General features: G+C 45.0%; 1 protein-coding gene across 3 annotated transcripts in view; it reads left to right on the plus strand.

The window, feature by feature from the left end:
• Positions 1–22,266, plus strand: part of LOC149340271 (nephrin-like) — a 382,817-nt gene that overhangs the window by 181,574 nt on the left and 178,977 nt on the right. For all 3 annotated transcript variants that reach the window (XM_089549015.1, XM_089549013.1, XM_089549014.1), the window contains exon 3: positions 16,401–16,436. The gene's annotated coding sequence lies outside the window, so the exon portion shown is untranslated. The remainder of the gene's footprint in view (positions 1–16,400; positions 16,437–22,266) is intronic.

Raw genomic sequence — 22,266 nt, forward strand, 5'->3', positions numbered from 1 at the left:
CCTGTACGTCTTGTTTTTTCCCTCCATTTGGGGAGTTTCATCATTTATATTGTCTATCGGTCCTTATTTTGTAGCTTCCCCTTCATTCTTTTCAACGCGATAGCGTTAAAGGCCCGGCTACGCAGAAAATCCGGCGTCGGCTTTGTAGGCGTTGTGAGCGATAAATAGGGTGGCGTAGGGTGGCCCAGACAGCCGCATCCGGAGAAGAAACCTAAGCGAGCAACCTATAGGTCACGTGACCTTGTGGGGTGGTCACGACGTACCCAACGGATTGTGAACAAACTAATCACCTTGGCAGGTGGCAGTTCAATTAATGGTTGATCGCGTCAGGTTGCTTGGGAAGAGCTGCTTGGGCAGCACGAGACCCACAGGTGGCAGCGCCTGCCATTGCAGGGCAGTGGCGCATCGCTCAACTGCTGCACCACTGCGCCAGGAGCGGAACGAGGACTCTCGGGGATTTACGAATGTAGAGAATGACCAATTCCGCATATATGGGCATGAACTCATTAACGCTGTCGCTGCATATTCTTAAGGCGGAGCTTAAGATTCCCCTCCAATTTTCTTCCTTTATCATCGGAATCTACCACCTGTAGCATCAGGGCTGGCAGCTAGCAAGCAAACTTGCATTCTTAAGTTTTCAAGAAGAAGACTTATAGTGGAGAGGCACAGAAAACAATGGAACGGGAAGAAGGGGAAAAAATATTCAGCCCCTACTCTTGGTAAGGCTGCCAGATTTAGTATCCTTAGACACTCACGTTTTACTATGCCTCAATGTGACCTTTCCTTTTAGCATGTCTTGAAGACTGCCTGGACAAAACGAGTCTATTTACCAAAAATTCGGCGTTCATTTTTGGGACACCGCCACCTTGTTCAAATTTGCCTTCCCGAAAGTACGCTGCCGTCATCCTTCGAGGGGGGGGAGGGGGGGGGACACTTTTTCGATTGCAAACATGCATCCAGCACAAAGGTCAGCATCGAGTGCAAGCCCGCAAGGTTTCTTTGGTGCCTGCCGCATTTTCTGGAAGTCGTGCAACGTGGCACCTGAGTCTTTCATCAGCCCCCACGTCGCCGTATTTGCGCACCGGCCGTGTTTTATAACCCTCATCGCTCTGACTCTCTTCACGTTACATCAGCGCTCGGGAGTCTTTCTCGGGGCGAAATTGCAAACAAGGGGCGCGTCGCAATTCTTGACGTCCGTTCTCAGTGCCTTGGAACTTTCCCAATCCCGCTGAGCAAACTCTTTTATTCCAAGAGCGAGATGGGAGGCTCTAATCAATACCGCACTGCTTGTATAGTCTTCCATACCTTGCCTTAATCTCCATGGCAGGGGAACCTGTTCCGAGCACAGAAACGCCTTGAGCCAAAGGCAGCTTCTTCCGTTTTTCAGTTTCATTCGTTTGATATTTAACGCATAAAAGAGCGAGTGTCCACCTTTAGATACGTGGTTAGAATATTTTTACTTTTATAAGCCTCGCATAGAATATTTGTGACCTTTTCTTTTTCTCTTTACCTCCCACCTCCTGATGTGGTAGTCAGTAAAGAAATTCCACTTGATTAACCTGCCCACCATTCTTTTGCGCTTTACTCTACTTCTGCGCCCGCCAGATTGAACAGTAATCTTGAAAATAGAACATAAAAAGTTAAACCAGCAGATTACAATCGAATAATGTGGTATATTAAATATTGCGCAAATATAGTTTTTATGCCGGGACAAAACAAGGCGTAGACAAAAAATGAGCTGAAAAAGTAAAAGGAAAATTATGAATGTGCTCATTTCGCATTATATGGTATGCTGGGTTCACAAATATCCACGAAGCTGCTTATGAACTTGGATATACTCCGCACTGGAGCACTCAGAATTAATTCAGTCCGCCTGCGGTTTCTTAAATGAGTTTATACACCTAACTTTGGGGTGCGCGTTTTTTTCTTTGTAATGAGGCGCAAGGCATTGTTATACACGGATTACCACGTGGTATCCTTCTACGACCGCTAAATAATTTAGAATCGAATTTCTTTTTCGTGCTGTTTGGGTTTCAGTTTCAAAAGCTGAAGGATAGCTGTGACGTCAAAGAGAGGTTATAGGTGACGTAAGGCATAAAAAACTGCAATATAATTGGTGAATCTACATACGTTGTCATTCCGGCTTTTTCGGAAGGCTGGCTTCAGCACTATAGTGAATTAAAACGATGAAGCAGCGATCATATTGCAGTTTTTTCATACCTCCCGTGACCTATAACCTCTCTTTGGCGTCACAGCCATCATTCGGCTGTTAAAACCGAAACCTAAACAGCATGACAGAAAAATTCGATAATAAATTATTTAGCGGTCGTAGGCGAATACAACATGGTCATTAATGCATAGTAGTGTCTTATGCATCATTACAGAAAAGAAAACATGCCACCAAAATTAGGTGTCTCTACTGCTTTAAAATGTACTAACACACACCTCACGGCCCTTTATACGTTTCGCCTCTATGAAAAGGGTGCCGTCGCGCCCGAGGTTCAATCTCGAGTCCTTCGGCTCAGTAATCGGATGCAACATCAGATAAGTCAATGCGGCAGGCAATGCTCATTTTGTCAACCTGTTAATGCTTGAAGCATATGCAAACTTTTATGACGGGACGCAGTAAACAACAAACACGTACGGCCCCCGTCATAAGTATACAGCCCGAGGGGTTCGCTTCTAAGGTGTTTAGCTTTGTTGTAGTGAGGATTTGAAGCCATATATCGTTCGAGAGATTGCAATCGTTGAGTATGCATAACCAGGCGCGCTGAAGACCTCGCAAGCAAACCCCTTGGGTTCTGTACTTTTGACGGGGGGTGTTCTTTGAGACCTAAGGCATAGAAGCTTCAGCAATCACCAATCTGGAATTCTGATCAATTCTGAATTTGAACTGTCTCAAATGTCGCCAAGACATTATTATTTTTCCTCCCAAGGTAAAAAAAAAATGTTCTTCTAAATCTCGTTGGTTTAGCTGCATTGCTACAAGCTATTCTGTCGACTAATACGGGTTATGCTATTCGTTAGCTCTCTACCCTCTGAAAACGTTGTGCCAGGGCATTTATAAAGATCCTCGTCAGTCATGTATGTGTGAGCACGACATTCATTTATCTGTCTTCACTATAGTTTTGTCGTAAACGTTGGCGTGGGGTTCGTACCAACTGCTTAGGAGAGTTGTAACAACAAAATGCCTAAACATAACTGCAACGACAATGCGTCAGGACCCTGTAACGAAATCATTCTGTCCTGTACACAGGATGTTACACCTAAGGAAACTGTGTCCCTATAGTTTCATACCAGTTTTTTCAGCCTTTCGTAAAACTACTAAATCTGCGCGCGGGTCCCTTTAAAAGCAAGGAAACTTTCTCGGTTATGGGTTTTCCACCAAATGATTTTGTTATTCTAACATCAGCGTGGGGTATGCAATGGGTGCTCCATTAAATTCGTGCAATGTCGCTGAAAAAAAAAAAAATCGCGTTCACTACGCGAACTTCGAAGACAACACCGAGGATAGGAAAACCGGAAAACTCTCTGGTCTTTCGATGCCAGCAGGTGCGAGCACGACGGCAGCCAGGCGTTAGGCAGCAGCATCCATTTATCACGCCCTGGGCGAGGTGCGAATCGCGGCGGCTGAGAAACGACGCTACGCGGCGCCGCCTTCGCCAGCTGAATGCGGGCTGCAGTCTCGGACGTCTCTTTTCTCGGAAGGCATTCGTCTGGCTCGCCGCGGTCGACGTGAACCAAAATCCTTCCGCCTCCCCCGAAACTGTTTTTATTTTCATCCTTTGTTTCTGACGCCTGTACCTCTTTTGCACAAACTTACGTCTAAGATCACTCTCACCATTCCGAATGCTAGAGGAAAGGGCCCGCTCGACGTTTTGTCTTAAATCATGGAAAGTCGGCTTCAAAGTCGTCACCGCCTTTACGGCGAAGCGTACCTCACGTTTCAAAGCTGGTAAAAAGCAGTGTGTTGTTTGCCATTTTGTTTCCTGCTCAATCCCTTATGTCGCCGTAAAACGACAGCGTGGTGAACACGAAAATTTTATATTTTTTTAACATGCATTCGTTTAGGAGGACCATAAATGGCGGAGTATGAACTGGCGTTTGGCCGCACCAGCAGTCAGTGTAGTGGAGATGAATTCAAGAAAAATAGCAAGTGAACGTGGGATTGAGCTGTTCAAGGACATTGCAAAACGTAAGGCGGGTGAAATGGAGCGGGGCTAGTTGCTTAGGCAAAGGAGAAATTGTTTGCATTTTTTGTTTTTCCTCGACTGTCATGCGCCTGGTACGTTTTCAGTGCGTTCAAAGCAGTGTTGTTGAAGCGATCGCTCGTATAGCATTTCTACTTGAAGCGACATCACTAGTAAAGTGAAGGCATTAAACCAGCGGTAACACGGAATCTTTTATTATCATTCTGACCCCTTTTTGCTAATTCTGGGTTTAAATTACCTCCCACCATGCGTAGCCTACACTACGCGGTCCATGTTTTCAGTCTGCCGGTTGTCTTGGAAAGAACGTTTCATTTCCTAAAAAGAAAAAAGAAAGCTTGCAGCCCTGATTCCACAGAATGCCGCCTTTTCGCCGCACTGCCTTCGGATCGATGCAGACGACTGGGCTGCGACCGCAGAGGGACTGCCACCCTTCTTTGAAAACTACCGACTAGGGGAGCGCTGTGTATGAGGTCCGAAAACGACGCGGTGTATGATGTAGGAAGGTGACGCAGTTTTCCCGCAAAGCACCGTTTAAATATGCATCATAGACAGCCATGGTCTTCCGCGTAAATGTACCCTGCCAGCGGAGAAACGTTTATGAGCGCATAAACGCTACGCTCCCTCGCTCTTTCTCTCTACATCTACGTTTTTCGCTTCGTACTCCGTGATGCGTTGATGTCTTCATTCTCAAAACAAAAGCGAACAACGGAGGACCACTCATTAGTGCTTGGCGGCAGAAGGTTTTTCGTGAAAACGGTAGCAAAGACGTGTGCGCGAGCTGGTTCGCTTTGTAAAACGAGTTGCTTCAGCAAAGGAGACACGAACTCTCAGTTTTATAGCCACGCACGCTGCTTCGTCGTAACGATGTAAAAAAAAAAGGAAACAGCTAAATAAGCAACGGAGTGGACTTCATGGCAAGGAGAGCTCAGGTGTAAATGTTCTGCGTTTGGGTGTTGAGGCGTCTTCGCTTGCACCGCTTGCACTTAGGTCGTTGCCTGTCTGCAAAATGGCGACTGAATCTGACAAAAAGCATATACTGCGGACTCGCTATTTCCCTCGTGCAAGTCGCTATGAGGAGTGCGATGGTTCTGTTTCCCGAGTTAATTCGCAGCGCTGCTGACACATTCTCACCGGGCAGGGTAATAAATGGAAGGAACGACTGTAGAGTTCGCTCCGCGCACTGGTCGGCGGGGGCCTTGGAGACCATGTAAGACTGGTCTGCTGCTTTCCGGCTATCCGACAAAAGCATCGCGAGCTTGTTCATTCACCTGTCAAAAACTGTATAGCACTACAAGCTCGTAAAGAAGTTGTTACGAAATCGCGCTAAGTGCTGTCATATTCGCTTCTTATGCCTAGAACTTAAACGAGGAAACGCGGCCGTATCTGGACCGGAACGTTTTAGCAACTAGCTGTTAGTGCCCAAGGAGATAAACTGCTGCGTGTAATGACTGTTACTCATAGTTACGATATAATGGCCGGTTAGTTGAAGCATGTGGAAATAATGATTCTGCGAAAGCAGTTTATTCCTCAAGAGCAAGCTACGACACATTTCTAACCAATTTCGGCTTTGGCTTAAACGTAATAATACAGAGTTGGGAGATTAAGGGTTACGCACACTTTCAACATAGATAATTATTATTGCGAGTGTAAGTCTAAAATAACAGTTGCAAGGGCCACGTAACAACTTTCACTGCAACAAATGTAATTTATGTACACTCTTCACTTTAGCCCTGTATATTGGCTCAGCAGGAGTAAGTAAAAAGCTATGGGGAGTTATTGCAAAATGTTTGCAATAAAGTAATTATTTTATACAGAATAATGGCCTGAAGGATGACTTGGTGCATGATGAAATGAACGGCGGCGCAACAAGGACACTAACAAGGACAACACTACGCAATGTGTTGTCCCTTTCTTGTTAGTGCCCTTGTTTCGGCGCCGTTCATTTCATAATTATATGAATATCTTCCAGTCTAAAAGAGCGCTGCAGATTAACTGGGACAGGAAAAACAAGAAGTCAGAAAATTTAGTCTCAAAAGTGAATTTAGAATGGCATAGGATATAGTCGGCACGAAATACCGCTCAGATGTAAATCTTAGATAGAGAAGCGAATTTATTGATAATGTTGAGGAAGGAAGGTAATTCCAGGCATTAGTAATCCTGCACGCGAAATAGTGAAAGGGCACCTTAGTTCAGCCACTGGACCACCCACTTTAGGGCAAAGGCGAGCGCTTAGTGATAATTGCGATGTATAATAATGTAGTACTTCTTTTAGATCTGGACTGTCCTAAGAAATTCGGGGCGATATTCAGTTGTCTGCCGGTCATACTCAGCTATTTGGCAGGTATCAGGTGAGTGAGAAATAAAGAAAAAGAATTCTACTAACTGAAACCTCGCTTAAATTCAGGTTGCTGGAAATCTATGGACGTAATACACTGCCGTAAAAGATCGCAAAGAAACCCTCCCACGTCGGTAGACTACGTCTTCTAGATTTGTTGAGATCAGGACTTATGTAATGCCCCCAATATGTATATGCAATACCCCCAATCCTGGGGCCTTTAAGGTAATAAAGTGAAGTGAAGTGACTGATTCCAAAACTGCGTTCAGTTTCCTTCTGACGCTATGCTGCTCTTTTTGACTCTTTAGGACGTGTACTGGAATTAGCGCTTTTTTTTTCTAATTCAAAACATTCGAACGGCATTTAACAATTTTGTTGCATTCATAAAATATCTTGCTAGTACCTTCACGGTGCTCTCACGGAGCCCGGCTCTAATGCAGCCGACATTATTGCAACATTTAAAACAATGACAGTATTATGCTGATTGATGCAATATCCTACGGCTATGAAATGATATTGTAAAGTGTGTTTTTTCATGTTTAGCTAGTAATCTGTTCCTCCATTTTTTTTCCTCCCATCAGGAAACGAGACTGCGAATTGAATGCGGCCGCGCCACGAAATCGCTGAACGTAGAATACAATCAAAGTAATATTGGACGTCCTTACGAACGCAATATATATAAAAAAAAAACACAACAGCGTACTGTTGATATCCGTGTAAGAGAGGTAGCAGTGATCATACCTCCATTGCGGCGGCACACATAATATGGAGCTTAATATTGAATGGCGCGCGGCCATTTTCTGTCGCTTTACATCTTCAGCTTCCCGAAGCAATCAGGAGGGGGCTAACGCGTACTCGTAAAGGCAATGCGCTGGCTTCTCACGAGCTGGCGAGCACCTTCTATGCTCCAGCCATGGCTGACCACAAAAGCCGGCCTGCAAACGACCAGAGTCATCCACTCACCGCCATCCAACAACCGACAAGACGATGACAGCGGGACCATGAAAAAAAAAAAACATATTCGTTATGCGCACCGCTTCCAGCACCCCGCCCCATCAATGATGAGAAGGGAGGCCGATGACCACCACTTCTCTGGCCCGACTTACGCTTATGCGCGATCGCATGAGCGCGAATGTGCATGCGATCAACGCTGTGGGGAATAAAGAGAAGAGAGAAAATAGGCGCCGTACTTACGGGGGGAACAGCAGGGATCCCTTATCTGCACCTCATCCCTGGCCCGCTGTATGGAGATCGACATGCACCTGTGAGCAAGCACCGCCGTCGTTGGTGGAGCCACCGACGTCGGAAAGGCAGAGCCTCGGGAGACGGTAGGTGCGCGCCAATATGACCCATTCTGGCGGAATCCCACATTCAGGACACACCGTTCCGGCCCGATGCTCCGGACAATCCGACCTCCGTCTTTTCTCGCTTGCCGACCTGCTCGCTGTTCGGAGAGCCTCCTTCGTTTCTCGAGGACCGGCCTGCCGGTGATGGTGCGAGCTTTTCGATTGCGGTTACAGGAAAACAAAAAAAAATAAAATAAAAGAACAACGAAAGCGACAAATCGGCTTCGGATGGTCAAGAGGGAAGTGAAGATCACCGTATGATAGCGAGCAAAATACCAGACCCTGTTTATACCGATAAAATCTGCACGTTAGGCTACTGCATCTTCGGCCATTGCTGTTCTCCGTTGGTTCGGCGTCTTCTTTCGCTGTTACATTATATACGCGAGCAGCGCCGTGCGCCAACAAAACCAAAGTGCCATAACAACCCATTGTGCCGTTATAGCCCGATGGGATCATGCTATTTGCTCGCTGACTACGCTGACCTTTATTGCTTTTCGCGGTTTGGCCTTTATTGTGCTACCCTACTCAGGAGTGAGCAGTGGCGGTCGTATTGACTGTAGTTTCTTTCACTCAACAATGCTGTATGTACTCAGAATCTGGGCTTAGCCTCGGAGAACAGAGAATGAGAACTCTACTTATATTGCCTCGGCATGTTGTACTAACCCTGCTTGAAAGGAGTTGTTCTTTACAAGGCCGCCGGAATTCCCCTTGCTGCCTCGGGTTCTCTCATCTGCGTGGATTGCCTTCGTATCTTTATGTGTGCATGTGTGCGATACTTTCCCTTACCGTAAGCTGAAGGTTTGGGCCTTTTGCCAGATCTGCCCTTTTCTTCTCTTCATGCTGCTCACTTTTCAGTCACATCATCTCAGCAATACCGTCTTTTCTGCTAAGGGTATTCACTTGCTTCGCTTCATTATCCTCCTTTTACGCGCTTCGAATACCCCGTTCTAATAACCGGGTGAACTCTGCGCCTTCATGTGGGTTCAAGTTGGGTTGAATCCCACCTAAAGTAAATAGTAAAACCTCTCCACGGCGCTTAACTTTACATTACCGCGACGCTGCTGAAAAGCAGGACTTCATCAAAGGGTGCACTGATAGCAGCACAACCACAAGCACTCTTTGCAAGGCAAACTAAGCTCGCTTTAGCTGAAGTGCAGATCCTGTCTCGCAAAGAATGGCGCCGACCGGGACCGCTGAACGGGAAAACACGTTTGTCTTGCTGTTTCTCCCGCAAAAAAACTTTGACTGGCTCGACTCGCGCGGTGTTATTAATCATGCGAGATAAAAGAGGAAAATACACTTCTTATGCTGATAACACGAGTAAGGCTCGCTCGTGCGGAGCGTGTGTTTGTTGGAATCATACCCGCGGTGGGGTGGCCCCACGCACCCGGGATCATGAAAGAGTGCGCATCAACATCGTTTATGCTTTGGCCATGGCAACTTGTGAAAGGCGGGCTCGCGTGCGCGTGAAATAAAAGGAGTGTGGGCGGATCAAAGAGCCTCGCAGCTAGGTAATTAGCGTGTCCTTCAGTAATCAACTCTTTCTGGTAACTTAGTGCGCCGTCTATGGGGCTTTGCCTCCTTTAATTTTCATTCACTAAACTAATATCCTGAGTAAAAAGTGCTTGCGCCAAAATGAGGTTAGTTTTGATCCTCTGATAGATTACTTGGTAGAATGTTAGCACAAAAAGCAAAAGGTGGAATATTTCTTTTTCTAACAGTTCGCACAGTAAGAAGGCAGAAATGGTTGCTCGCCTGCATTCGGCAACATTTGTTCGAACATGTAACTCTGTAATTAAGCTCGCTGGCAACTGGGGCTTATGAATGGCCTGAGTCATTTTGAAGCTTGTCTGCCATCGAGATATTCTAACTTAATGAAAGAAAACAAGTCGATCTTTGCAGTCAAACGACACTACAGATTTAGCACACAAGCATAGAAGTAATTTTATGTTGTTTACGCATAGGTCACACACACATCACCATTGCTTCTTATTAACAAAAAAAGACAAACCCGTGTGTGAAAAGTGTGGTGAGGAGCTCACAGTTAATCACATTTTAATTTCTTGTTCGCATCTCGAAGAACTTAGAAAATATTTTTTTTTACTGTATTTTATAATGAACACATTCCATTTCATCCCACATTGCTTTTAGGCGAGCAAATACTCGCCGAGTTTTCGCTTGTGTGTAAGTTTATAAAGAAAGCCAATGTTTTAAATCTAATAATATAATGTAACATCTATACACTTAATATAACATCATCTAACCTTGTGTTTGGCGCATGATAGCCACAGTTGCTTATGCGCCATAAAACTCCATATAACTAAACTAACCAAGCTTAAGGTAGGAAAGTATTCACTGAACAAGCAAAAAACTTTAACCCTTTTGTTTTTCTTTATTTTTGCTATTGTTGGATATTGCTTATAATATCTTTCCGGCGGGGAAAGGTGGCAGAGGGGTCAGTAGACATTAGAGACAAATAAGAATATCTGCAATTTCACGGAGACGCTCTGCCGTAAATATTTGCTCCACGTGATTTATAAACGCATTTGCCGCTGCCTGCTTCTAGCTTCTCTACTCTACTCGCGTACGTAGACGATGGCGGATATTCGTTCACATAGCTACTAATTTTTACCCACCTCTGGGTCCTCACAAAATGTTCGCCCATAACAGGAATAACGGAGCACGTCATTAATTGACGCAAATATAAATAACCCTTTATTCAAAGAGAAAGAGCGCACTGTAGGATTACGGAGACAAAAGGAAGCTTCAACAAATTTCCTATCGAGAGAACCTGGAGCTTTCGGAACAACATTGAATCCCTGCAAAACCGTGCTGTTCGCTTCATCTTTTCAGATTATTCACGCTTCACCAGTGTCACAGCATTAAAACAACGTGCCGAGTTGGAACCGCTATCATGTCGACGCCATTCCGCTCGCCTAAGCTTACTTCATAAACTGTATCACCATCCCACCCTCCACGACGACTTCTTTTTGCCACACCCTGCAGTCTTTCCTCGCCGCGACCACGATAACAAAATAAAACGCATCACATGCCGTTCATTGCTCTACGCGAAATCATTCATTCCTCGCACTATAATAGATTGGAATAACTTTCCATCACACATAGCTACTGAGGTTAACCTACAATCGTTTCAGCATTCGTTAAAGCAAACCATGGACTAACAGATTTGGTATTTTTGTTGTATTATGGGCATTTGCTGAGTATTTTATTCTACGTTGTTTGTTGTGTTATTTGTGTACATTATTAGCTTTAATTCAGTATTACGTGTATTTTGTTTCAAGTGCCTGTGCCATATTTTTATGCTTGTATGCCCCCCCCCCCCCCCCCCCTATGTAATACCCTCGCACGAGGGCCCATAGGGGTATTGTAAGTAAATAAATAAATAGAGAAATAAACAACCAGAGGGGACACTTAAGCTCCACCTTAAGGTTATGACGTCATAGCATTAATCGGTTAATGACCATATATGCAGAATCGGTCATTCTCGACTTCACATTCACAGACCCCTGGGAGTCCTCGTACCACTCCTGGTGGAGTGGTTCAGCGGTTAAGCGATGCGCCACTGCCCTGCGATGCCAGGAGCTGCCCCCGGTGGGGCTTGTGAGTCCCAGGTCGCAGTCGACCGATGATATTTTTAACTGCCACTTGCCACGCTCAGTAGTTTGCTCACAATGCGGTCGGCAAGCTGGGATGACGTCACAAGGCTACGTGACATAAGTGGCCCACCCTCCACTTAGGTTGCTTCTATGGAGATTTTTGTCGATTTTTCGATCACGGCCAATGCCCACCTCGACTTTTTTTTTGCGACACGGGACCCTAAACACTATTGGGTTAAAAATGGCCGCAAAGGCACAAGTGACTCCGTGCGACACCGCGTCCACCCTTACAACAATTTTTTAGACAGTCTATAGACTCTCCATACACTTCTCTCTATACAGTCCATGGAAGTCTATATACAATGCAAATGTTATAGACAATCTATAGATTTACGGCCGTAGACTTTTAATAGACTTTTGTCTATAGACTATGAATAGACAAAAAGAAATAACTGTAGCAAGGCAATGAAGTTTATAAGAAGTCTGTAGACTGTCTATAGGCCATTTTTATAAGGGAATGTTTGTGGATATGATGGTTCAAACTTTTTTCGAAGCGTTTAAAGCTGTCTTTACGAAGTCAAAGGTGCCGGCTACATTTGAAATCGGGTGGACAGAATGATAGAGCCATTTCACGCCTAGAAAAGAGGATCACTTTTCAGAAACAAGAAATAAAGATGGCGGTCGAGAAGTTGTGTGGTGGGCGTAGTAAATGAAGAAAATAAATGCTGCCTGGTAGTATAACTTTTCCCGCTTCTCAGACGGTTGCATGCTTTATTTCAAGGGTACTGTTGCTGATTTTTCATTTGATATTCTTGTTAATAATGTTGCTAAGGTCGACACACTTGCACTGCTATAGTTTTCAAAAGCGAAACAGAAACAGCGACAAACAAATCAGGATAGAGCTTTACTACAGTAAGGATGGGTTTACCTTTAGTATAGCTGTGTAAAATTACTTTTAACTACAATTTTTTTTGGCATTGAATCATTTCATTTCTTCAATTTCAACACCAGAAATAACTGATAGGTTTGCTCGTGAAAGAGCTGGGAATACAAAGCACACACTGGTTTGTGTAGGCCGCACGGTGGGTGAACATTGAATTTAGGCTCAATACAATAATTTCTAAAGGCGAGAACTCTGTGTGCGTTTTTCCGCGTGCGTTTGACGCTTTAATTACAAGCCACACTTTAATTGCAAGCCCGTAATGGTATCTCATGGGCCACTGTCCTTAACTTACAACTGCACCTTCAAAATTCTGAGGGCTGGGACTTGTTCTAGGCAAAAAAAAAAAAGAAACAAAAAATATGCGTGGCCACGAGAAATATTATTACAAACAACGTTGACCTGCGAGCCGCTATGAGTACAGTTCTAGTTTTCGTTAAGCCTTTTCTAAACCAAATCTCCCGACTGAATAAAGAGGTGGCGATTAATGTCGCTTTTAAGGCGCCTCTTGGTATTTGCGAGCACGTAGCAAAAGTTAGCCTTCTTATTAACTTTGCTCTTACCATCTTCTCAACTTTTCCTCCTTACTTTATTAACCGCGCTTCCAACCTCACCCGAGCGCGCATGGTCACTGCGCTAAGAAGCAAGCTACTTGCTGCTCCCGCGTTTGTGCTCCATTGTGTTTCTTGTCTTGATCTCTCTTCGCTGTCTATTAGGGACCGCGCTTGGCCTGCATGTGTAAATATTTTATTCTCTTTTTCTTTCATTCGTGTTGTTCTGTGTACTTCGCTACGTCAGTGGCGTTTCTGCTCCTTTTTTTTCTCATTTCATCCTCCCTTGTTTCTTTATTTTTTGTTATTGTTGTTTGTTGAGGCCACACACTGTACTTGGGCGCCCGTCGAGTAGGTTCTAGTACGCTGCCCGCATCCCGACCAGATGGGCTCGGGTATGCTAACGAGTGGCTAAGGCGACGTTAACGAGCGAGCGCTTGGTCGCACCTCATTAGTAGCACCGCATGTCACGCAGCGGGGCTTGTTTTTTTTTTTCCAAAAGGCCACCCAGTAGAGGCCGGCCCTCTTCCAGCGGCCATTTGCGGAGTTTCTCGCGAGCAACGCGAAAAGAACGCAGCAGCGAAAATGGTGAAGGCCGGCGCTTTTCGCTAGCTGCACTCGTTGGATACGTCGCCGAAACACTCGCCCGACACGTGTATATATTTGGTCTATATATACTTTCCCAGCGCGCTGTTTTGCTGGCTGTTCTGGTGCTGTCGTTCGCGCCCTTAGATTAGATTCGCGCCGAACTCGGCTGCAGGGCGCGCTAAATATAACTTTGCGCTTCGCAGCATGGATTGTGTCAATTGGGAAAAAGTTTGTTCGTTGTGGCCGCCAGTGTTGCGCAACCAGAGAGTCTATATTAAAATTTCTGTTCTGAGAGCTTGGAGTGCTGTGTTTGAGGCCTAGTCAACGGAACATTGTTAGTTTCACACGAGTGGAATTAGAGGGTTGGGGAGCAGATTAGGCAATTTTATCAAACATAGTATCTTTCAGTCCTTCCGCCTTTTCAAGTGAGATCACAAGGAGAAAAAGTTTTTTTGCTCCAGGTGCATTTTGAAGTTTGATTAAAAATATACTCTCCATGTATTGTACCTTTAGCTCGCATCCAAGTATAAACATGTCCAGGCGCGAAATAAAAATAAATAAACAAGACTTATTACCAAGAATTCTGGAAAGCGGCCAACCATTGCTGCAAAGCCTAGCTACCTATCAAGTTCTGTTCTGCCACCACTCGGTCATTCTCTTCCTTTCTTAAGTCACGGATGATGTCAGCGTCACGTGGTGGCGGGTAAGGGAACTAGAAGCGCATGTCCGGAATTCCTGGTAACGACTGCGTCTGCGCAGCTAAGAGCCATTCGATACACCAGGGGCCACCCTCCGAAGGCACTTAAGAGTTAAAAAGGGGCCATCACTAATTCCCACTGTTAAAATTACTGAAACTCGCATTATGAAAGTAGTGTTAGACGCTTAGGACGCATAGGCATTGATTATGTGCCCTATTATTCATCGAAGAACGTAGAGAGCAGAGCTCGCATAAGTATTTAACTACAATTTTTGTCTAGTTAAACAAAAAGAAATCAAATTATCGTGCAACTGCTGGAGAATTCTCATGGTCAATAAATCACGCAAATGATGGAGTGTAAAATGCAAGAATATTTGTTATTTGTCGTTATTCTATTGTTTTTCTTCTGTGTGCGCTTGCGACCTTTTGAAGAACGAAGTGGCCTGAGGTGCCGTAACTCCGGAAACAATAAGGAAAACCTAGAACTGATCACGAAGACAGTTTTTAAGGCCGGTACGAATTCAGTAATTCATCGAGGTGAAATCAGGTAGGGTGTCTGCCGTGATGACGCAAACGACATTAGGCCTGTTGAGGACAGCGCTCTTTCTATAGGCTTTTACCAGAACTTCGCCGATCGATTGTCAAGACGAGCTTCTAGAAACTCTCCTTAAAAGTTGTCAACCTTAATTTTAGCCAAGTTTTGTCATAGCCCAAATTTACGCTTAGAGCTATTTATTGAAAGAGCCCAGAAGACCGGCGGGAAATCAAGTAAAAATATAGGAAAAAACTTTCTTGGACATATTTCCTGATCGCGAACGAGCAGCCGTCAGGTCTGAACTACTGAGATCTTTAACACTGCGGCAAATATTCCATTTTTTTCTTTCCATGGCGAGGATTTTGTTGCTTTATGCAGTATCATGAAAGTATACAAGTTATCGGGGAAGTGGTCGGTGGCATGCAACGTACATACAACTGTGGTAGAGATACCAAAAAATCAAGCCTTTGCATGGTTTTCCAAACAGTTGTTTTCTCATTGTCTGGATTTGGTATCTAAAGATGTGACTATTGTGAAGACTTGTAAATAAATCATCGGGAATGTATCAGGCGGCTTATTTGGCACTCAGTGTTACAACAGCGGGTAAACGTAGCCTCCATGACGTCATTTTGTACCGCATCGAAACATTCTAGGACACTTTTCTGCGGGCATTAAGTTAGTGCAAAGGCTTGTACTGAGCGGTATGGTCGTTTCATCAGCACCGCCTCCTAATACAAAGTTGAGAAGAAAGAAGACCACTTGTCTTTATGGTGCCGAAATTCGATCATATTTGGTGCCATTCGAGACGTTCTGCAAATTCAGTGACACTTGCCCTTTATGTATGGAGGGTATTAGGCATCAAATATAACTTCATTGTTTCCTATGCGGTGTAGCCAGCATTTCAACAATGGCAAGAAAATATTTTGGCCTCAGCAAGTTGGCCCGTCTCGAAAGTCCAACGAAAGGCTCAGCCGGGCGAAGCCTTATTTCCATTTCTTTCTTTTGCTACCAATCACATAATAATCAACATCATCATCATTACGGCTATAATCGGCGAACTAGGTCCAAAGCAAATAAAGGCACCTTCGAAATTCAGCGTGACAAAGGGACGAATACAAAGGAAGAACACACAGGCAAGCGACTGTGTCGTAACTACTCCTTTGTACTCGTCCCTTTGTTGCGCTGAACTTCCAAGATTCATCCTCTCCAACTCACCCAGTTCAGCATAATCGTACAAATAAAGGCCACCTCCTCTTGCCTCCCAATTACGTGGCCCTGTTTTGCATCAACCGAGCCCTCACTACCCTAACAAATTTCCGAACCTTGATGCTCCACACAGAGCTGTGCCTTCGTCGATTGCATTTCATTTCTTTCTTTTCTTTCTTTCCTGCAGAGGCAATAAAGGGGTGCCGTTTAAGTGTTTTCACTATTCCTTTAAACACATAAACACACGAAATAACAACATTGTTAGCTCCCTCCACTTCCTTTTCATTAGGCCAGTGTGCTCAGCGAAAGCTTTGCAACGCCAGAGGTCGCTGTGGAATTGCCGTGCCTAATGCGATTTTCAATTTATTTTTCAGAACATCTGGACTAATGGTCATCAGAGAAGTAGTGCTGTAAGTACACCGTCGATAATTATGTGTCGCGCCATCCATCCACCTTCTCTTCCGTTTCATTCGGAAATATCCGTCTTTTCCAAAAGTAACCGGGCTCATGAACGCAAAAATAAAAAAAAGAAGCAGGACGATGGTGGAGAGGCGACGCTGCTGTCGGCGGCCCTCCTCGGCTGAGACGATAATCTGCGTGTCTTAAACCTATCCCATTGTCATCCACATCTGAAAGATACTCACCTGATATCGCGAGAAGCAGTAAGGGTAGCCTGGTTATTTTGCCGATGACAGTGCACAAATATCTCCAGGGATTAATGTGTCAAGGCTGCCCTCTCTTCTGGAACCATTCTGCCCGATAGCGGGCAGAGGGGTTGTTTAGCACGTCCTTAACTATAAATTGAGTGCCAGATACGTAGTTTTTAAGCGGTATAGGCAACAGCAAAATTTCCATGTACGTATAAGGCAAAGTGCGGCTCTCGTTGCTGAAAAGACCGAACTGTGTTCTGGTACGTATATGAGCATTCGAGTGCAATTCCAGACACCTGGTTTCGGAAATCCCTGAACGTTATCGCTTTGCAATAATCACAGGTTGCGGTATACTTTTCAATGGCTGTCTGGACGCTGCGGCAGCGCAGGAAACCCCCGTGTAGACGAAGCAGCCGGATCTCTCCACAACGACGGACTCCATGCAACTATCCATGTATCAATGGTTGACACAGCACAGACACTTAGCAGGCCTGCGCGGGAGCTAAAATGTGCCGCTCGGAACATGGACGAGGTTTTCAAACGCCGCCTAAATACATTGGACCTTGCACTACGCCATCGTCTCTTGCCTAATTTACAGCGACGTGAAGGAACATTCCTAGGCAGTCTATGGCACGGTCTTACTTATCCAAAGCAGTAAGCGTTCTGCATTGTCATGTCCGACAGCCCTGCTTGTGACACAAGCTGCTCTGCGGAGAAAGTAGAACATGTATCGTGTGAATGCCCTGGGTTTAGCGCCGAAAGACATATGCACTGCTCTAGACTGCCTCAGTCCTCCCCCTTTCATGGAGAGTAAGATCTTCAGACTGTATGTCCACAGGAATCGACGGCCTAGATGCCTACAAAGCGCTGTTTCGATACCTGAGAGTGCCCTGCTTCTGTTTTAGGTTGTGACTTAGCAGATAGCATTTATTTACTTCACGTCGTTGCTCCTCAGCTCTTCCATCTTTTCCTTCGTCCCTTCATCGCTCTCCCCAAGTGCAGGGTAGCCAATCGGACTACACCGCCGGTTAACACCCTCACCATCTCTCTCCCTCTTTCTCTCTCTCAGACACTTGCTTTGTGGTACGCAATTTTAGGCATACAAATACAATGGTATACACGCAACCCAGCGTATAATCCTTGGTCACATCAGAAGTTCAAAGGCGAATAGTGTTGGCTACAAACCCTTTCCAAAAATTTTGAAGACATAGCACTAAGGTATTGTTACGAACCCACAAAAAAGTAAACGCATAAGTCAAAATATGGTGGGCCCGTGTTTCGGGGAGCGGTCATTCGTTGACAGGCATTGAATGATTTCCATCCAGACACGTTTCAGTGCCCCGACATGGAAAGCTTTCTGATGCCGGCGTCATCTGCGCACGCCTAAACGGGAGCATTGCGCTCTGTTTTGCATTTGTTCGGTGGCTACTTTTTTCGTTTGGTTTGACTGAGAAGTTGTAAACAAGGGAAACCTGACCGGCAACTTCGGTTTTCACCCTTGAACGAGCATTTCCATCGTAGCGTGCTTAAGAAAAAGCTCACGTTCACGCATCTAAACGAATCAAGCATGGTTCGGAATACATATGCCACAATGGAAAATAGAATCCGTACTTTTCTTATTTTGCTTCCTCAATTCCTTTCTCGCTCGCCGGACATACGCTTTTTGCTTCGCGCGAAAAGATGACCAGAAAGTGAACAAATGCATCAATTCTGACCACGTCCTTAGCGCCTACAGATGCTTCGATATAAAACACCCAATGTTGTTCTCGCTTTAGCTCGAAAAAACCAACAAAACACCACACTTCATGTGCTTGAAAAATGTGCGGTTTGTTTGGCAACAAAAAAGGAATTAGTTTTCAGAAGTTTGCCGGTTAGCAGAAGATAGAAACACGCACATGAGCCTATACATGAATGAAAAGCGAGATCTTCCTAGTCAAGAAGCAAAAGCATTTACTCTTTGGGCGTCAAATTCGGTGCGGTGTTTCTGTACAGCGTCAGGGCTGTTTTTGTCACTCGAGCGTTACTCAATAAATGTTGTGAATGGCCAAGTTTACTTTACCCTCAGACACATTTTTGTAAAACACCGGGATCGGGCATTAACATTGGTCGGTTTCGAGCGCGTGTTGTTGAACGAAACAGACCATTTCAATATTTCAGCTCGGCACTAACGTGAATGCACGTTTTGTGAAAAAGAATGAAAACCTCTGCATCAAACTCTTTCGCTTGAAGGCACTAAATTAAGAGTAATGGCTTTGAAACGGCTCCGGCATAAGACAAATAAAGGCCATGAAAGTAAATATGCTCAAAAAATTAAATAAGAACCATCAATCACTGCTCCGTCGAAAGCAAACAGTTCAATGAACTGCAAGCTTCAATGCCACCGTCCAAGTTTATTCATTTGTGTTCAGAAAAGAAGCTAGGCGAAGTGTCTGGCTTTACTGATAGCCCTTGTCGCCCTTTTTGTTTGTTTGTTTGTTTTATTTTTGACAGAGCTGATTGCACAAAGCAAAAACAAGTCACAAAATGGAGAATATAACCAAATTTCTCCACCTTGATTTTGCTTGAGCAAAGAGAAAACATCACAAATGAACAAGAACTCCGCGCGTAAAAACCTGCAGTAATAAATTTAATCAATTCTACTGCAAATTGAAAACTGTTCTGCACGTGACAGGGTAATCGGCAGGCTGAGGTACACGTCCCGGCGCTTCTTACATGTTAGCTGCCTATGTGTCATTAAACCCAACACAACACAACGCAACATAACGCTGCTTACATGTCTATTTCTCATGTTTTCTTGATCACTATTTCACAGTTTTAAATCTAACCGCTGCTTTAAAATAAGATTTTTTCACTTCAAAACATTCGCCTTTGTTCTGGGAATGTAAATACATTTGAACATTGAGACGTTCCTGCTCCGTTTAGAATACGGTAGGCTTCGGATCGAGGAGGTCCTGCTTTAAAATGCAAATTCTGCCTCACTGAAAGTGGAAGAGTATGAAAGAAACATACCTGAAGCTTGCAGAACATGCCGTCTTACATGGGCTCTGTATGCCACTCTGACTTGATCAATGGCGCGCAATGTAGTGGCGCAAGTGTCACTTTTTGCTAAGCATAGCTGCTTCCTGTGGCGCTGCCTTGAAGCGCCGTGTTCCTGCCGGAACTAATGAGACAAAGACACACCATATGGTTTCTTGACCACAGGAGCACATGGAGATTTTTACTGTCGAGGATTTTTTTTTTACGGGGCACGCATTGCTGATTAAATTCATTAAACTAGAACTAGCTAGTCAAGAAAAGCACATAACCGTCATTATAATTACCGCCTGCAGCGTTAACTGAAACGAGAAGAAATCTTATGAAACGGGAATAGCAATACCAAAATAATGCAGCTAAGGCAGACCGAGTATAATCGCGCTTGACTATCAGTTCGGTGGCGCGAAAATAGCTGCATATAACCGTTAACAGAACGGCCCTTTATTTCTCCCTCTCCAAATGATATCTTTGAGTTTTCTTACTAGGCCACAGTTATCTTGTTTGGGTTCGATTTGATGCTTCTGGCAAGATGGCGTCAATTCCTCATTATATAACCGACATATAACACATGTGAAGTAGCATGTCATCTACCAATGAAGGAAAAAAAGTACAACAAAAATAAAATCGCATATCCCGCAATCCCTAACCCAGTCCAAAAATTTCATAACGCACCATAGGGCACACAACAGAGAAGAAAACGCGTAGAACAGGCTCGTTAAACGCTACAGCGTTGGACACGCGAAATTCGGAGGTTGTGGATTCGGATCCTACCGGCGGCTTGTGGTTGTCTTTTCGTCTGCTTTCTAATCAATTATATTAAAATAATTACCTTATTTGTCTGCCATTGATGCACACCACATTTAAAGAAAACATTATCTATGCTTCTTGGTTTCCGTGACTGTTGGCTTCTGTCATGTATTTTCTAACCAGCACCTTTTCCCTTCTCCTTTCTGCTATAGTTCGTTGTCACAAACAAGTAAAAAAAAACTGCACTGAGAGGCCGCCTTTATTGTCTTTCCATACCGATTCCCGGTGTGCGGAGCTCTGGTGCTCTGGTGCACTGGTGCAGTCACAGAATGAGTGAGTGAGTGAGTGAGTGAGTGAGTGAGTGAGTGAGTGAGTGAGTGAGTGAGTGAGTGAGTGAGTGAGTGAGTGAGTGAGTGAGTGAGTGAGTGAGTGAGTGAGTGAGTGAGTGAGTGAGTGAGTGAGTGAGTGAGGTTGGGAGAGAGGGAGGGAACATCCGCGTAGGTGTTCACTCTGCTGCCTGGTGACACCGGCAGGTAAAAGAATGCAAAGCCCAACAGCGTGTGCGTTAAATAGGCACCACTTGCAGAAAAGGTTCCAGCTTTTCCTCCGCCATAAGCGCTGATTACAACGCTGGGTCGTACTGCCGCACCCGCAAGGCCTGCACCGGCGCTGGCTCATGAGAAATGCATTCAACTTCCACGAACCTTTTTTCCCAGCCGCTGCTTCGCCAAAACGTACTGTCGCCTCTTCGTTCAGTCTCACGGAGCGGGAAATGCATTCGCTTCCTGGCTTTTAGGTATGACACATAGCCGGAAGGGAATGAATGGATTAGTGGTTGGGTGTTTGGCGCCAGTTAGCTACACCTCTAGGAATCTTTGGTAAGCGGTCATGCTCTGCAAAGCTTGTGGCGCCACCTTCAGCCCCACACCTTTCTCACCCCTGCACGTCTTGCCGTCCTCCACCCCGGAGCGTACTCGCCGACCTGCCGCTTATGTGACAGCCCAAGAGCCGACTACGCTCATATCCTATTCTCCAGCCCAGCACACTTGCTCAGGTGCCTTTTGGCACCTGAACTGTCCGCAGCAGTGGGAGGCTGATTTGTCCAGCACCCGAGCCGAATCTCCAACTTCGGCGGTGACCTGGGCAGAGGACGTCGCGACTAACCCCGGCCTGGACGCCACAACCGGCAGCCTGAAGGCCGCCCGCAATGCTGCTGCATAATTTTCGTTTCTTTTTAGGCCATGAAATAAATCAATGTTTTTCACCACCACTACCGCAAAGTTTCATGCAAAATGTAGAAAATCCGGCGATGTAACCTTCTCGTGCATTCCAGGCGTTTCACTCTTACCGCCCTTCTCGATAGGTGTCTCAGGGTCGAATGTGAGGCGCGTATGACGTTTACCTTTATTTAAAATTTCTGTCTGATTTGCTTGCATCCGTGCGATGACTGGCCAGTCGCAGACATAATAGAACAGTTCGGTAAGGCCCTTCTAAGTCGTAAACCTATCCTTTTTGATTTTCACCTCTATACGTTACTGCATCTACTGTGTGTGCCGCTGCCGTTGTACCTTACTCAGAAAAACGTTTCTGTGCACGTGAGGGTTACATTGGCATTTGCTTTCTCTCTACATTCAGAATACATTTCTTTCCCTTCTTATCACTCAGAAAATAGGGACTTCTCTAATCGTTCAGCACCAGTCTCTGCATTTCTACTCAGAAGCCATAAAGAGCAAAGCAACGCGCTTCTTTCCAGAACTTGAAAGAAACGACCTATAGTTCTGTATTTATTGCAACGTTTTTGAGCGCCTCT

This window comes from Amblyomma mixtum, chromosome 6, assembly GCF_055824585.1.
Source record: "Amblyomma mixtum isolate Tamu chromosome 6, ASM5582458v1, whole genome shotgun sequence".
Lineage (NCBI taxonomy): Eukaryota > Metazoa > Arthropoda > Arachnida > Ixodida > Ixodidae > Amblyomma > Amblyomma mixtum.